Source organism: Callithrix jacchus, chromosome 6, assembly GCF_049354715.1.
Source record: "Callithrix jacchus isolate 240 chromosome 6, calJac240_pri, whole genome shotgun sequence".
NCBI classification, from domain to species: domain Eukaryota; kingdom Metazoa; phylum Chordata; class Mammalia; order Primates; family Cebidae; genus Callithrix; species Callithrix jacchus.
This window is the reverse complement of record NC_133507.1, coordinates 160,237,968-160,255,552: the sequence shown is the minus strand read 5'-3', so window position 1 is coordinate 160,255,552 and position 17,585 is coordinate 160,237,968.

Genomic DNA, 17,585 nt, shown 5'->3' with positions numbered 1-17,585 from the left:
ACAGTTCCAGGGGCAAGCTAGCCTCAGCCACAGCTCCAGGGGCAAGCTAGCCTCAGCCACAGTTCCAGGGGCGAGCTAGCCTCAGCCACAGTTCCAGGGGCGAGCTAGCCTCAGCCACAGTTCCAGGGGCGAGCTAGCCTCAGCCACAGTTCCAGGGGCGAGCTAGCCTCAGCCACAGTTCCAGGGGCGAGCTAGCCTCAGCCACAGCTCCAGGGGCGAGCTAGCCTCAGCCACAGTTCCAGGGGCGAGCTAGCCTCAGCCACAGTTCCAGGGGCGAGCTAGCCTCAGCCACAGTTCCAGGGGCGAGCTAGCCTCAGCCACAGCTCCAGGGGCGAGCTAGCCTCAGCCACAGTTCCAGGGGCGAGCTAGCCTCAGCCACAGTTCCAGGGGCGAGCTAGCCTCAGCCACAGCTCCAGGGGCGAGCTAGCCTCAGCCACAGCTCCAGGGGCGAGCTAGCCTCAGCCACAGTTCCAGGGGCGAGCTAGCCTCAGCCACAGCTCCAGGGGCGAGCTAGCCTCAGCCACAGTTCCAGGGGCGAGCTAGCCTTAACCACACACAATGGTAGGCTAGCCTCATCCACAGCTTCCACAGTGAACTAGTTTTATGCATACACAATGATGACCTAGCCTCAGCCACAGCTCCAGGGGTGAGCTAGCCTCATCGTAGCTCCAGCAGTGGGCGAGCCCCATCCACACACTGATGGTGAGCTAGCCTCATCCACAGCACCAGCACCAACAGTGAGCTAGGTTCGTCTGTAGCTCCCATGGTGAGTAGCCGCATCCACAGCTCCAGAGGTAAGCGAGGCTGATCCACACACTGGGAGTGAGCTAGGTTCGTCTGTAGCTCCCATGGTGAGTAGCCGCATCCACAGCTCCAGAGGTAAGCGAGGCAGATCCACACACTGGGAGTGCAGTAGGCTCATCTGTAGCTCCCATGGTGAGTAGCCACATCCACAGCTCCAGAGGTAAGCGAGGCAGATCCACACACTGAGAGTGAGGTAGGCTCGTCTGCACGTCAGTGGTGACCTAGTCTCATCCACAGCACCAACGATGGGCTCCCTTTAATGTCAGGCGAGTGTTCAGCCCAGACATTCTGATTCCTCCTCAGGGATTGGAAACGAAAGCTGCACCTAACTTACAATGAAAAATCACCTTGTAACAAATTTTCAAAGTGCTTTCAGTGGCCACATACAGAAAGGAAGAGTTTCACAGCCAAACTTGCTCCAGGATGCTGGGGTGAGGGATGGAGTTGTGGGGACAGGAGTGGTGGAGTGAGTGGGGCAGCCACAGGAGGGGAGGGGAAGCTTAGTCCAGCAGCCCAGGATGTGGTCGTGGAGTGACTCCTGCTGAGTAACTGGGAGGACTCGGAGTGACGATGCCTGGACATCCTTCTAGCTCTGACTCACGTCGGGAAGATCTTTCAAACTCTTTTCATCTTGCAGAGAGGCAGAGCATTCTGGGGACCAACCCTTCCTGGGCAGCACTTGGAGAGTGGGTGACTCGGCAGAGAGCACCTGCCGGGTGTGATCTGGGACTCAGAGTTAAAAATCTGCATTTAGCTCACAATGAACTGCAGACTCTGAAGATGTTCACAGTTATGCAGAATAGTCTAGAAATCCTCAGCCCACTGGAAAGCTATGTAGGTCAGGGAGTGTCACCAACAGCTGGAGGTGATGCTGGGACCAGTCAGTGAGGTTAACTGCACCGGGGAAGAGGAAGGGGTCCCCGTCAGGGCCAAAACGGAGCTTTCACTGATGTCTGCGCGGGCCTTGTCCATTCTGTTTGTGGATTTGGTTGAGTGTGCATGGGTATTAATTTCTCAGGGCCACTGTAACCAGTGACCACGAACAGGATGGCATAAAATGACAGAAACTTAATATCTCACAGTTCTGGAGACTGGAAGTCCAAAACTAAGGTGTGGGCAGGGCCGCGTTCCCTTGGAAGGCTGAGGGAGGCTCCTTCCTGCCCCGCCCCCCCCCCGCCCCGCCCCGAGCTTTCAGTGGCTCCAGCCCCTCCTCGGCTGCTTCTGCAGCACTCCAGTCTCTGCCTTTTGCTCTGAATTCACACGGCCTTCCCTCTGTGTCTTTGTGTCCTCTTTGCCTCTTACAAGGACAACAGTGATGAGATTTGGGACCCGCCTTGCACGCAGATAATCTGATCTCAAGATTATTACCTTAGTCACATCTGTGAAGCCCTTACTCCTAAACAAAGTTGCACTCTGAGTTCCGGGTGGACGTGAATTGCGAGACAGGGCGGTCTTCAACCTACCACAGTAAGTATCTAATTTGCTGCATGTCTATTTCACCTGTATTAATACCAATGGCAGCATCTGCGCCAGACGGCCTGCCGCTGCCATCACACCAGCTGCAGCAGGGAAGTGCAGCTGGGGTTCCACAGTCTGTGGAGCCGGAGGCAGCTGGGGACAAGTAACATCCCACCCCTTCCAAGTTGGGATGGGAGCTCTCCAGGTGCTGCTGCAGCTACCCAAACCATGCTGCAGACCTGGGCCTCCTGTTCCACTGAGCAGGCAGGAGTTTTGCCCTTCTGTGAGGGGGCTGCAGCCGCCCAAATTATGGCTGCTGATCTGGGGTTTCTACTTCACGAAGTAGGCAGGAGTCCCCGCTCCTGCCCCAGGCACAGCTGCAGCCACCTAAACTGGGGCTGCAGACCTAGGCAACCCTGCACTCTTGAGGGGACCTGGGAAGGTACCCTTGTCTTTGCAGGCTCAGAGGTGCCTGCTCCTGCTGCCTGGCGTCTCCCCACTCCTGGCACTCACTGTGATCTCAGAGCAGAGGTGGGGCCGACTCCAGGCACTGTCACAACCCAGAAAGGTGTGCACACACTTGGGGCAGTGCTGACATGCCAGCCCCATGCTGCTTCAGCCCCCTCTGGACTTTGGACACAGAGCAGCATGGGAGGGGAAGCTAATGGGAAGTTGAGGGGCAGCTGGGCACTGGCCTGCAGGTGCCTTTTGGTACCAGCAACCTGAGAGGCATGAATGACCATGGGAGGCAGACAAGCTTCTGGGCAGAAGTGGGAGGGTCTCCAGTGAAGCCCCACCTTCAGGCCAGGGCAGGCATAAAGACTGGGGGCTGGGCTGCCAGTTCTGAGGACCAGAGGGGGAAATCATGGTGCTTCTTCCTGGGCACACGCATGGCTGCCTATGGACCAATCAGTGTGGACTTCCCCCCTCTGAGGCCCCAAAAAGCCCCAGGCTCAGCCAGAGAAAGGCAGAGGACAGAGATGAAGATGATGGAAAGGATGGATGAGCAGCTGCAGAGAGAAGCCACCCACTCCAGGGCTTCCTCTCTGCTGAAACTGAACACTCAGCAGGACAACAGAGAGGAGCTACCCACTGCAGGTCTCCTCCGAGCTGTTCTAACACTTAATAAAACTCTTCTTCGTCTTGGTTCCCTTCTGCTTGTCTGTGTACCTCATTCTTCCTGGACACAGGACAAGAACTCGGGCAAAGGTACCACTGGCCACAGAGGCTTCTGGCTGGAATAGTGACGCCCTAGAGATCCCATAACAGTACTGAGATGGAGAAAGCGGTATTCAGTCAATCTTTTCTTCAGGGACATGGTTTATGAAGCTGGTGGGAACAGGATAACCAGATCGAGTGGGCGATGAGACCCTTCGGGCACACTCAGCCCCAGTAAGTAGCCGGCAATAATAAGGTGCTGGTTTGGCAGAGGCTGGGAAGCTTTCCTCCAAGGCTTGGGTTTTGCAGGGCTGAGACCACAGCACTGTTACAGGGACAAGCAGTGGACGGTGGCCAAGGAGGGAAGTGCAGGGTGGGGCCTGCCTGCTGGTGGTGCGAGAGAGCAAGGCAGGCTGGAGGGCATCCTCTGGGTAGGCGGCAGGAATCCCACCCTCTGCCCTTCGCTATAAAACCTTAGGTGAAATCCAGATTTTGCACTAGTGCTTGGCAGAAGAGCGTTCCTCCTGGAGAATTCTCTGAGGCGTACATCAAGGATACAGGGAGGCAAGAACTGAATTTGCATAGAAGGAAAACCAACAACCAGTATGTCGGCCCATCTTGCAACAATCTCAAGAGCTTGCAGCCAGGGTGGAGCTGTGGCCCTGAGCTGGGAGACCAGTTCCTGTCAACCAGCAGCCTCTGCTTAAAAATAAAAAAGGTGAAAGGGGCTTTGCTCTCGGGGAAGCTGAGTCCTTGAGCTGTCTAGGCCCCGTGGCATTTGGCATCTAGATTTGTGCGGGCATCTGGCCAGCAGCACCTGGTGGCGTCAGAAGACAGGTCTGGGCCTGTCCTTGTCCTAGAGTCCATGATGCAGTCTCATGGATGACCAGATGTGCTGCTCACAGCCACCATGTAAGAAGGGTGGGTAGTGGCTGTGCATCTCATCCCAGTGCTGTGGTTTGGGTATTTGTCCCTTCCAAAATTCATGTTGAAATTTAATCCCCAATGTGTCAGTCTTGAGGTGAGACATTTAAGAGGTGATTTGGGGGCTTTCCTCTAATAAATGGCTCAATCCATCCAAGGATGAATGGATCAATGGGTTATCATCAGAGTAGGACTGGTGGTTTTACAAGGGAAGCCTAAGCTAGCACGTGAGCACGCTCAGCCCCTTCACCATGGGGTGCCCTGGGGATGCCCTGAGTCACCTCAGGACTCTGCAAAGAGTCCCCACCAGCAAGAAGGCCGTCACCAGGTGCAGCCCCTCAACCTTGGACTGCTCAGCCTCCATAACTTAAAAAAATTTCCTTTTCTTTATAAACTACCTCGTTTTAGGTGTTCTATTATAAGCAACAGAAAACAGACTAAGACACTCAGCATTCTGAGGAAGAAACTGAGGCTCAGCGTTGGCCCCAAGGGAGGTGCAGAGCCAGATTTCAAAGCCAGGTTATGGGAGACATGCCGTCTCTCACCTTTGATTTCTCTAAATCTCAAGCCAAAGGCTTTTCTAGTCCTGTGGGCTTCCTCTACGTCACAGACGATGGGCAAGAGATCATGACTTACTTCACACTTTTGTAGAGACAGGGACTCACTGTGTTGCCCAGGCTGGTCTTGAATTTCTGGCCTCAAGCTATCCTCTGCCTCAGCCTCCCAAAGTCTTGGGACTATAAACATGAGCCATTGCACCCGGCCAAGATCGTGACTTTGATTGGGAACACGCATTGGCTGCCTGTCTGTTTTGCCCCAGATGTGCCGTATCTGTTAACCACCCCATAGTTCTCAGGGGACAGGCCTTCCTGGCTCGCCTTCCAACCTGCCACTCTTTGCCGTGTTTGTGCCCACCTTGCTGCTGACGGAGAAGTGCCATAGCTAGCTTCTAACATTCAGGATTCTGTCGGCACCACTTCTGTCTAGGAGCCCACTTCTGCAATAGCATCCCCCCAAACTCCCTGCCTGCAGAGGATGCACCCCACGGAGCTTCTCAAGGATGCTTGCACCCCTCGCTGACACATTCCCAGGACTCCGCGCTCAGCCTGTGGCCCCGTCCTCTCTCTGTAGCCCTGCAGGCCTTGGTCGGGTGACGTTACCCCTAAAGTCTACCTGCTGTCTGGTGACCAGGAGTGGAGGTGGGAGGGCGTGTGTGCTGTCTCATAAGGCAGAGGCCTCCATGTCCCCCCCAAGCAAGGGTAGAGCCCTAGGTTTTAACCAGGGAGGAAAGGGGGCTCCAGTGGGTCAGGGGCTCCAGGGTTCCCATGTGTTCACGTACATGGACTTGGCTAGCCATTCTGTACCTCAGCATCCCAGCCTTCTGTTCCAGTCGGAGCCCTGACTTCGGTGGAGCATGGCAGGATGGCCGGGACCCAATCAGGCATCCCAGTTGGGAGCGGGATCTGTGGTGGGATCCAGCCATAGCAGGGCCTGATTAGAGGTGGCTGAGTGAACCATGGAGAGGAGAGGGAGAGGAGCAGAGATTCTAAGTCCTCTGTCTCTGCCCCATGCCATAAAGTTTCATAAAATCCACATCAGAATCTTGGCTGGAGTAGAGTTCACAGATGGTTAGGGAAAATGAAGCAGGACGAGAACAGGTCCCAAACGGACCGTGAAACATCAAGGACCCTGAAACAGGGACAGACACACAGTCAGGATGCCCGGCACTCTGTCCTCCGAGCACGAGGCAGTGAAACTTGCATCAGTGACAAACATGCCAGCGTCGTGCCCTGACCACTGCTCTTGAAAGGGACCTTCCTAAGAAACTGATCAAGGAGGAGGTGAAGACCCGGGACCAGTTACACTTAAAACCGAATTGAAAGGATCATGGTCACAGCAGCCCTTGAACAGCTGTCCAGGGCTTTGAATATCTTCTTCATCAAACCAACAAATGAAAGTGACCGAACTGAGTCTACCATGTTTGATCTTAAGATGAGAAGAAAATTGGAGGGAAAAATTAAAATGCAAGTAGAAATGGATGGATTTACATATGAGAAAAACTTAAATAAGTTACTAAAATGAACAGCTCATCCAAACAAAACAAATTAGAGGCTTATTCAGAATTCACCTAAAGCAAGAATGTGTGACCACGCACTGTGCTGCTTCTGACTGGCTCACGCTTGGGGGCTCTCTGCACTGTGGGGTGCTCCACGCCCACCCTGGCTCCTACCCGCCAGACGCCAGGAACATTATTTCTCTCAAGTCACGACAAACAAAAATGTCTCCAGACTTTGCCAAATATCCCAAAGGAGAAAAAGCCGTTCCTGGTTGAGAACGACTGCCCTCAGATTTAACAAATGACCAGGAAGTCGACTGTGTCTGGTAGGTTATCTGACAGGGCTTATCCTTCTAAGGAACAAGTCATTTTTATGGTATACAATTTGTCTCCGGGCATTCTTTGAGGTACATGTCATGCGATCAGAAAACCTGAAAAAGATTTAAGACACAAAATTATGACTCTGGGGGTTTGGTAGTGAGCAGGGGAAGGGGAAGGGCCAGCCAGGAAATGTGGCTTTCTTAAGCAGGGCTTGGAAAGAGGTCCCTGGAAGGAGTGGTACCTGTTGATGAGTAATGACAGCAGAAGCACTGATCACACATCTTCTACAATGATTACACGGTGTATCACTGTCTTCTGGAACATAAAAGTGTCGCCCAACTGTGGTCAGAAATGAGCAGCTCATGGGCACCACTGGGGTCACCAATGCTGGGCAGCAGGCAGCTCCTCTGTGTCACCTGGCTCTGCAGGACAAGCCTTCGCCTTCCAGGCATGACAGGCAGGGGCTCCCTGGTCACCATACAGCCTGTCCAGTACAGGCGCCCTGGGATCTGCCCACCACCCTGGTTATCTTCTTCTCTGGCCCATTCTCTGTGTTCATCTCCTTCCCAGTAGCCAGAAGGGCCTCCCAGCTGCTCTGCTGATGCTGGGCTAACAGGAGTACCCATGCCTGTGTGCCAGGCGCAGCCTCCTGGGCTGCAGATCCCCAGGCCTCCGGTCCAGAGCTGGGCCATGTTTCCTGTTCATTGTCCAGCTTGAGTTGCCACAAGCTCCTGGGCTTCCTGGCGGGTGGACGTCTGCTGGGGAGGAAGGGCCCCTTTGCCCACAACAGGAGCTCAGCCGAACGCTTCTGCTTTCTGCATTTTGTTCTGGGGCCCCAGCCTGTGCTGTGCCTGTCATGGAGCCGTTCCAGGACACTCATGGCCATCTGTGTCCACTTCTATGCAACTGCTCAAGCCAATGTCAGGGACTTAGTCTCACTTCTCAAAGTAAAGTTTGTATTCTTAACAGTGGCAGTTACTCCAACTCCACAGTGAGCAGCTCATCTATTTACTCAGGGTGACCCCCTGAGTCACCCTGAGTAAATAGTCACAGGCAGGTGACAGGCTTTCAGCCCAGGCCCTTTGTCCCTGTGTCATTGTTAATATCCTTTCATTTACAGAGGTGACCCAGTTTGGACAAACGTCTGTGCTTACCCAGCGGATAGTGCATGCACCTGGATACTGGCCTGCTGGGGAATCCCTCTCAAGACACCTGGAAATCTAAATCCTTCCAAGCACTAAACCATGCAGACAGTGGAGGACCATTTAGGGGGAAATCCTAGGGCCACGTGGACTCTGCCTTCAGGAGACACCATGGCAGGGGCAGGCCCTTTCTTGATGACTTGGCACTTCAGCCTTCCTCTGTTCTGCCCTGGCCCCTGAAGCCCACCTGGGTCTTGTCGGAACACCTTTCTGCCTTCCAGTGCTCCATGCCCTCCACTTCCTTTGGCCAGTGATCTCTGCAAAGCAGTTTGCATCATGGCTGCAGCATTGCTCCCAGCTGGACAGGTCCACCCCTGCGTATCTCTGTCTTCTGGGACCTGCTGGGGCTGAGGATGCAGGGACGGGCCCGTGCAGTCCGTACCTGGGAGGGCTTCAGTTCAGTGGGAGCAAAAGATTCCATAATGGGGTCCATGTGCAGATGAGCAGTACACATGTTTGCTGTGGACAATTGAGAGCCCACAGAGACCCACCTGAACTCAAGGCAGGACTCCCGGAAGCGGAGTTTTGGGAGGTATAAGAAGTGATCACAAAGGGAAAGCAGAAAAGTCATGCCAGCCGTGGGGCTGGGCTGAGACAGACAGGGTAAAATCAAAGTTTCCCAAACGCATCTATCTCGGCAGAGCTGCAGTGAGGCTGGAGGCCTGACGGTCAAGTGCACTGTCTGAGGGCATGGCTGGCACAAGCCACAGATGGCCCTTGCTACCCACTTTCTGGCCCCATGCCACCATGCAAGCAAGGCCTTCTACAAAGCCACCAATGCCAGGCAGCCCATGCCACATAGAAACATCTACAGGGACCAGTGGGGACCTCAGGGTAGGGGGCTCAGAGATTTGATGAGCATCAAGGAGGAAGGAGAGCCTCCTGTGTCTCTAAGGAGTGCCAGGCATGCTGCACCTGAGAAGAAGCAGGACTCATGTGTTGCAAAGTGTATGGAAACGAACAGACCACCCAGGTGAGAACCAGAAAGCTATTTACTTGGCACCTGCCACCACCCATTGTGTCTGGCAGAGACTGGGGGGCAGGCAGGGGAGTGGGGAGCTTCACAGTAAAAAAGGGAGGCTCAGGTTTGCCCTTCCTGGAGGCTGCTGGCGGCTGGAGCTGGAGGCGGCTCCCTGGAACCAGAGAGCCTATGTGATTGGTTAAGGGCATTTTTGACTTTCTCTGGTTGGTCCAAAGTTGGAATTTGAGACAGAAATTAGGGAAGTGATCAGTTATTAATCAAGTCCTGGCCATCTGGAGCCAATTGTTACAGAAGTTACTGCTTAGCTTTCTGGATTAGAGGTAGAGCAAGCAGGCTGGCCTCAGGCTGGTGACTGGATGGTGGGTGGGTTTCCCAGGCTGGTGACTGTGGATGGTGGGTGGGCCTCCCTGGCTGGTGACTGTGGGTGGTGGGTGGGCTTCCTGGGTTGGTGACTGGGTGGTGGGTGGGCTTCCCAGGCTGGTGACTGTGGATGGTGGGTGGGCTTCCCAGGCTGGTGACTGTGGATGGTGGGTGGGTTTCCCGGGCTGGTGACTATGGATGGTGGGTGGACTTCCCAGGCTGGTGACTGTGGGTGGTGGGTGGGTTTCCCACGCTGGTGACTGTGGATGGTGGGTGGGCCTCCCTGGCTGGTGACTGTGGGTGGTGGGTGGGCTTCCTGGGTTGGTGACTGGGTGGTGGGTGGGCTTCCCAGGCTGGTGACTGTGGGTGGTGAGTGGGCTTCCCAGGCTGGTGACTGTGGGTGGTGGGTGGGTTTCCCACGCTGGTGACTGTGGATGGTGGGTGGGCCTCCCTGGCTGGTGACTGTGGGTGGTGGGTGGGCTTCCTGGGTTAGTGACTGGGTGGTGGGTGGGTTTCCCAGGCTGGTGACTGTGGATGGTGGGTGGACTTCCCAGGTTGGTGACTGTGGGTGATGGGTGGGCTTCCCGGGCTGGTGACTGGATGGTGGGTGGGCTTCCCGGGCTGGTAACTGTGGGTGGTGGGTGGGACTGGTGACTGGATGGTGGGTGGGCTTCCTGGGCTGGTGACTGTGGGTGGTGGGGTGGGCTTCCTGGGCTGGTGACTGTGGATGATGGATGGGCTTCTTGGGTTTGTTGCTGCAGGTCGTGGCTCAAGGTTCTGTTTTCACATATGGTTTGGTAATTGTCCTTTTGTCCATTCAGCTTCTTAAGTGAAATGGGGGCTATTTGGGGTGTAACGATCATCACACTAGAAACACCTCCCAGAGTAGCCACCATTGAGGCTGGAATAGTAGCTGGAGGTCAGCAGAGGGCAGGGGTCTCAGTGAGCAGTGAATGGAAGCCTCTGCTCTGTATCTGAGGTAACCATGGCCCAGGTGGCACAGGGAGAGGGCGAACAGATAGGGCTGTGTCCCTGTCCCAGGAGAGGCCTTTGGCCGAGTCCTTCTGGGCCTCTGCGTTCCATGAGAATCATTTTATTGAGAGGGATGGTATGTAGCGGATTGAGAAATTGCCATAGTTGGAAAAACAACCATAAAAACTGCCAGAAAAAAAATACTAAAGAGAATAGTGCCAGATCTGGGGAGGAAGGCAAGTGTTGAGCATGTGGGAAATTGCAAATTAATTCTGAATAAAGAAAGAAACAAGAGGAGGGAAGTCTCGAGTTGTCCGTGTGCCAGTGCTGGGGGATTTGGCCGGATGGTGGTTCTCACTGTGTTTTGAGTGTAAGATATACTTTGATTAATTCCTCCAGACTTCACCAGAGTTACACCAGCAACTCCCAGAACACTAATTAAAGAGAAGAGGCGGACAGTGACTCACGCTGGACGGAACCCAACTGACAAAAACCCTCCCAGCCCTCAGAAAGCATCCCGGTCCTCATGCAATGGGAATCGCCCTGACCAAGGCAGCCTTGGCGGGAGGTCAGGGGGATGAGAGAGGCAAGCCCTGATTAATGGGTGTGTGTGTGCGTGCGTGTGTGTGCACAGGCTCTGGGTGTGCGTTCCCAGGAAGAGCTGGCGGAGACATCTGGCAGGCATGCTTCCTCATAGGGTCACCCCACGGGAGACTGACAAACCTACCGGCCCCTCCAGGACTTAGATTCCCTGGGAAAACAGTGGTAGCCTGTGCGAGGGAGCTGTTGGGCTCCCCAACTCAGCCACCACGCGGGTGGGAAGTCACCTCTTCCAGCTGGCCCCGACCACGCAGGGCCGTTTTGGCTGGCCCAGCTTCAGCTTCAGAGCTTGGGTGGTAGAGAAGAAACCCAAAGGATCATTTCCGTAGTAATGCATTGGGGAAAGTGGACAAAGCAGGAACCGTCTGTATCCTGACCTAGAAACGGCCTATGAGTATGTGGAGAAACCCAGACATACGTTTTCTCTCCACGTGCTGAGTGGCTTTGAGTCCTCCTGCCATGACTGGACACTGTGGCGGCAGAGGGGACTGCCACCTGGCCAGGCCACAAGGACTCACTGCTTGAGGCTCCTGGCGGAGTCTTTGGGGATGGAGCGCATCCATTGTTCTCAATTTGCAGTTAGAAGGAAGCACACTGCACTTCGTTGCAATCCACGTCCCACGTGCATGCGTTCCAGCCAAGCTCCACGGAAGCAGCTTGTGGGTGTGCTCAGGGACCCTCAACCCTCCACCTGGGCAAGGGAAGATGTATTAGGCTTGCACAAGGCAGCTTGTCTTTTTTTTATTTTTTATTTTTTTATTGCATTTTAGGTTTCAGGGTACATGTGAAGAACATGCAAGATTGTTGCATAGGTACACACAAAAAATGGCAGTGTGATGTGCTGCCTTCCTCCCCTTCCCCTATATCTGGCTTTTCTCCCCATGCTCTCTCTCCGCAACTCCCCACCCCCTGCTGTCCCTCCCCTATTTCCCCCCAACAGACCCCAGCGTGTGATGCTCCCCTCCCTGTGTCCATGTGTTCTCATTGTTCAACTCCCGCCTATGAGTGAGAACATGCGGTGTTTCATTTTCTGTTCTTGTGTCAGTTTGCTGAGAATGATGGTTTCCAGGTTCATCCACGTCCCTACAAACGACACGAACTCATCGTTTCTGATGGCTGCATAATATTCCATGGTGTATATATGCCACACTTTCCCTGTCCAGTCTATCATCGATTCCTCAAGGACCTAGAAATAGAAATTCTATTTGAGCCAGCAATCCCATTACTGGGTATATGCCCAAAGGATTATAAATCGTTCTACTATAAGGACACGTGCACACGAATGTTCATTGCAGCACTGTTTGCAGTGGCAGCTTGTCTTTACGCAGGCTCCCCATGGAAGGTTTGCGCGCAGAGAGCCAGCGTCTGTACAGGAAGTAGTATTCTCTTCAAAACCTGTGAATGACCAAATGGTGGAGGAATCTATCAAAGCTAGTGAAGGTGAAAGTGCAGTGAGCTGGGGGTAAATCAAGGCAGGAACGGAGATCAAGAGCAGGGACTCTCCGAGTCTTGCTTCTGCCAGTCATACGACGCCAGGCCAGGGACCAGCCTGTGTGGGCCCCAGGTCCTCTACCCACAGACGAAGCGGATGATGACACCACCAGCACTGAAGACTATGGAGTTAACACAGAACAGGAAATGCAACCAGGCACAGCCCGCAGGAAACACCTAGTCATCATGCAGTCGTGCTTTCTTACGATGGATTTGGTAGGTGGGCAGTGGCATGACTTCTGAGGGCTGAAAGTTTTACACTGCAGAGGGCACAAGTAGCCTGCAGGGTAGCATGTCCCAAATGCAGTCACCAAGGCGCTTAGGTGGTTCATGACCACGCACCAGTGCAGTCACAGAGACAGCGCAGACTTCAGTGCATAAGGAAGTACCGTGGGAAATGTAGGGCCTGATTTCGGAACAGGGAAGGTAGCTTGATGGGAAGGGAGTGAGGAGGGTTGACCCTCGACTTGTTGGGACAGGGACCAGGGGGACTCTGGGGCATGCAATGTCGCATGTGCCTCTGTGTGCCTCCAGGACTCACCACACACACCTGCACATGTGCACTTTGCATTCACAGAACCTCGTGTGCTGGGAGAGGTGAGACGTGGATGGATGGACCACGAGACTTAGTGGCATTACTGTGGTTTACCAATTGGGGATGGGCCCGATGCAGTGGAACATGCTGTGCATGCTGGAAATGTGGACCAATTGCACACCTGTGATGCACACACACAGGGTGGCCCCCATCAGCGCTTAAGCCCTTGCCCAGGGAACGGCAGCGCTCGCTGCTACACTGGGCCAAGACGGACTTGCTGTGGGTCTGTGGATTCAGCACTCGGCTGGGCAGATGCGATATGCTAAACGCCACACTAGAAAGCAGGGTTGGCAGGGAGCAAAAGAGACAGGGGCCAGACCCTCGAGGGGCTTGAGTTGCAGAGGGTAGAGACACACAATTAGGCAGAAAAGCAAATTCCAGCTCTGCCCCCTCGTCCCTTGGTGTCTCATGAAGGGCATAATGAAGAGGCGTGGTTATGACTGACAAGTACGGGCACCCAGACCCTGCCTGCAACGTGGAAGGAGAAAGCCGAAGGGTTTTGGGGGCTCCTCTTTAAGTCTGGAGAGCTTTCACTTGTCATGTAGGAGGGGGACGCTGAGGACCAGGTGAAAAGCAGTGCCCGGCTGAATGTCACAGCTGACCCCGGTGGGTCCCTGCCCTCACAGTAACAAGCAAAGTTACCTTCTTCACACTCAGGGGTATTGTCTTTATAACATTTTATTTCGATGTACTTTTGCTTGTTTTAATCCACCTTTTTATCTTGAGACAATTGTAGATTCGCATGCAGCCCCAAGAAATCATGCAAGGTGATCTCCACACGCTTCGCCCGGGTTCTGCCAATGGTAACATCTTAGAATATGACTGTGCAGTCTTACAACCAGAAAACGGATGTTGATATGGTCAGAATATGCCACCATTCCATTATTCAACTGTTCCTCATCGTGGGGTCCCTCACATTGTCATCTTATAGTCATCCCCACTTCCTGCCCCCACCCTAATTCTTGGCAACTGCTCATCTGTTCTCCATGTCTACAATTCTGCCATCTCGAGAGTGTTCCATGCAAATGGGATGGTGTAGCATGCAGTTTTTCGGACCTGGCTATTTTCACTCAGCACAGTTCTCTGGAGGTTTGCCCTGGTTCCTGCGTGTTCAATACATGGTCTTTTTCATTGCCTCATAGTATTCCATGGCATGAATGCCGCACTCCTCATCTCACCATTCACCGTTCAAAGAAAATCTCTGTTGTTTCCAATTTTTGGCCACTATGAAAAAAAAACCTGCTATAAACAGATATGTGCGGGTTTTTGTGTGAATATAAGTGCTCATTTCTCTCAGATCAATGCTGCCCAGGAGGAAATTTGCTGGGTCATATAGGATTGAATGTTTAGTTTTTTTGCTGTTGTTTGTTTTTGTTTTGAATGGGCATCTAGCTCTGTTGCTCAGGCTGGAGTGTACACTTCATGCTTACTGAACCATCCACCTCCCAGGTTCAAGTGATTCTCCTTCCTCAGCGTCCAGAGTGGCTGTGTCATTTTATAGTCCACCAGACATGTATCAATAATCCAGTTTCTCCACATTCCCACCAGCATTTAGGGTTGTCACTATTTTACTTAGCCATTCTGATAAGTGTCAAATGATATCTCACTGTGGCTTTAATTTGTATTTCCCTGGTAGCTAATAATGTTAAATATCTTTTCATGTTCTTGTTTGGAATCTGTAGATTCTTATCTGTGAATTTTCTGTGCTCCTTCTTTGCTCATTTTCTATTTGAATTGTCGATTTTTTTTTTTACTACTGAGTGGTGAATTCTTTACATAGTCTAGATACTTGTCTTCTGTTAAATATGTGGTTTGCAAATGTTTTCTACAGGTATAAAATTTTTCATCCTTTAAATAGGATCTTTCACAGAGAAAAAGTATTAACATTTTGATGAGGTCCAGTTTATTAAGTTTTCCTTCTATAGCTTGTGTTTTTGGTGTCAGGTCTAAGAAGGCTCTGCCTAGCTCTAGACTCAAATATTTTCTCTTCTGTTCCCCCACTCCCCACTAAAAGTTTATAGTTTTGGGTTTTACATTTAAGTTCGTGATCCACTTTGAGTTAATATTTTATAAGGAGTGAGACTTAGGCTGTGGTTCATGTTTTATCTTTTGATGTCCAATTGCTCCAGCACCATATAGTGCAAGGCTATCTTTCCTTCCTTGAATTGCCTTTGTACCTCTTTAAAAAAATCAGCTGGGCCTGTTGCTGTGGGTCTACTTTTGGGTTCTCTGCTCTGTTCCACTGATCTATGTGTCTCTCCCTTTGCTAATGTCATACACGCTTGATTATTGTGGCTACACAGTAAGTCTTGAAATTGGATGGACTGATTCCTTTCACTTTATTCTTTTGCAAATTGTTTTAGCTATTAATTTCTTTGCCTTTTCAAATAAATACACAAGAATAATCTTGTCTATTTCTACAAAAAATCTTGCTGGGGTTTTGACCAAAATTTTGTTAAACCTGAACATCAGTTTCAGGAGAATTGACATCTTTACTCTGTTGTCTTCCAATCCATGAACATGGTATGTCCCCCATTTATATCAGTATCCGTTGTTTTCTGTCATGTGCACCGTCTGGTCCCAGCATATAAGTCCTGTACATGTTTTGTTAGAACCCAGGATTTCAAGTTTTTGGAGCAATTGTAAATAGCATTGTATTTTTAATTGCAGTGCACACATGTTCATTAGTATTATATATAAATACAACTGACTTCTGTAAGTTTATCTTATACCTATGAACTTGCTGAACTCAGTAGTTCTAGAATTTTTTAAATAGACTCCCTGGGATTTTCTATGTAGACAACCACACCATTTGCAAATAGAGAGTTCCATTTTTTCTTTTCCAATATATATGCATTTTATTTATTTCCTTTTCTTACTGCACTTCTAGCAATATATTAAGTAAGAGTGGTAAGAGTCCACATCCTTTCCAAATTCCCAATCTCAGAAAGAAAGCATTCAGTCTTTTTCAATCAAGTAGTGTGTATCTAAGGTTTTTTGTATAATTTTTTTTATCAAATTGAGTAAGTCCCCTTCTGTTCATATTTTTCTGAGAATCTGAGAGTGTGAGGGTATTGAATATTTTAAAGTACTTTTTGTGCAATTAATACATTAATTGATTTCTTCTTTAGCCTTTTAATATAATTAATCATATTAAAAATTTTGAAATATCAAAAAAGTATTGCATCCCTGGCATAGATCCTACTTGGTCTTAGTATATCATTCTTCCTCTGTACTGGTGAACTGAATTTGCCAATGTTTTGCTAAGGATTTCTGCATAAATAATTATGAGATATATTGGTGTATAGTATGCTCCTTTTTGTACTGTCTCTGTCTGGCTTTGGTATAAGGGTAATGTGAGCCTCATAAAATAAATCGTTATCTCCTATTCTTTTTTTCTGGAAAAGATTGCATAGAATTAATGTTAATTCCTATTTAAGTGTTTAGTAGAATTCTCAGTGAAATTATCTAAGCAAAGAGTTTTTTTGTCTTAAAACTATGAACTTGATTTTTGTAATATATATATATAGGCTATTCAAATGATCTATTTCATATTGAGTAAATTGTGAGTTTGGGTTTTTTTAAATTAAGAAATTGGTTTATTTCATCTAAGTCAACAAATTTATGTTGAGTTGTTCATAGTATTCCTTTTCTATCTTTTAATGTCTGCAGAGTATGGAACAATATCACCTGTCTCACTACTGGTAGTGGTAGTGTCTGGCTTCTCTCCTTTCCTTTGCCAGTCTTGCTAGAGGCCTATCGATGTTATTGATCTTCTCAGAGTGCCACTCCCTTCGTTTCACTGATTTTTCCTATTGCCTTTCTGTTTTCAATTTCAGTGATTTTCTTTCTTATCTTTATTATTTTCTTCCTTCTGTTTGTTTTTTTGTTTTGGGTTTTTTTTTTTTTTTCTATTTTTTGTAGGTTCTTTGGGTGGGAGGTTAGATTATAGATTTGAGGGCCTGGCATGGTAACTCACACCTGCAATCCCAGCATTTCAGGAGGCTGAGGTGGGCAGATTACCTGAGGTCAGCAGTTTGAGACCAGCCTGACCAACATGATGAAACCCCATCTCTACTAAAAATACAAAAATTAGCCAGGTGTGGTGACACACACCTGTAATCTCAGCTACTCAGAAGGCTTAGGCAGGAGAATCGCTTGAATCTGGGCAGTGGAAGTTGCTGCAGTGAGCTGAGATTGCACCACTGCACTCCAGTCTGGATGACAGAGACTCCATTAAAAAAATTATTGATTTGAGACTTTTTCTTTTTTAATATATGCACTTAGTACTATAAATTTCCCTCTTCATACTGCTTTAGCTATGTCCTACAAATTTTAAGATGTTGTATTTTCTTTTTCCTTCAGTTCAACGTATTTTTAAACATTTCCCTTGAGATTTTCTCTTTGACCCATGATGTGTGGTTTCAGAGTTTCCTAGTTGTTGGAGTTCTTTTCCTATTGTTTTTCTATTATTGATTTCTGTTTGATCCCACTATGGTTGGAGCACAGACTCTGCATGATTTTCATTCTTCTGAATTTCTTGAGATTTGTCTTACGACCCAGGATGTGGTCTGTCTTGGTATATGTTCTATTGACATTTACAAAGAAAATGCATTCTGATGCTCTTGGGTGGACTGTTGTAATAATGCTGATTACATGCTA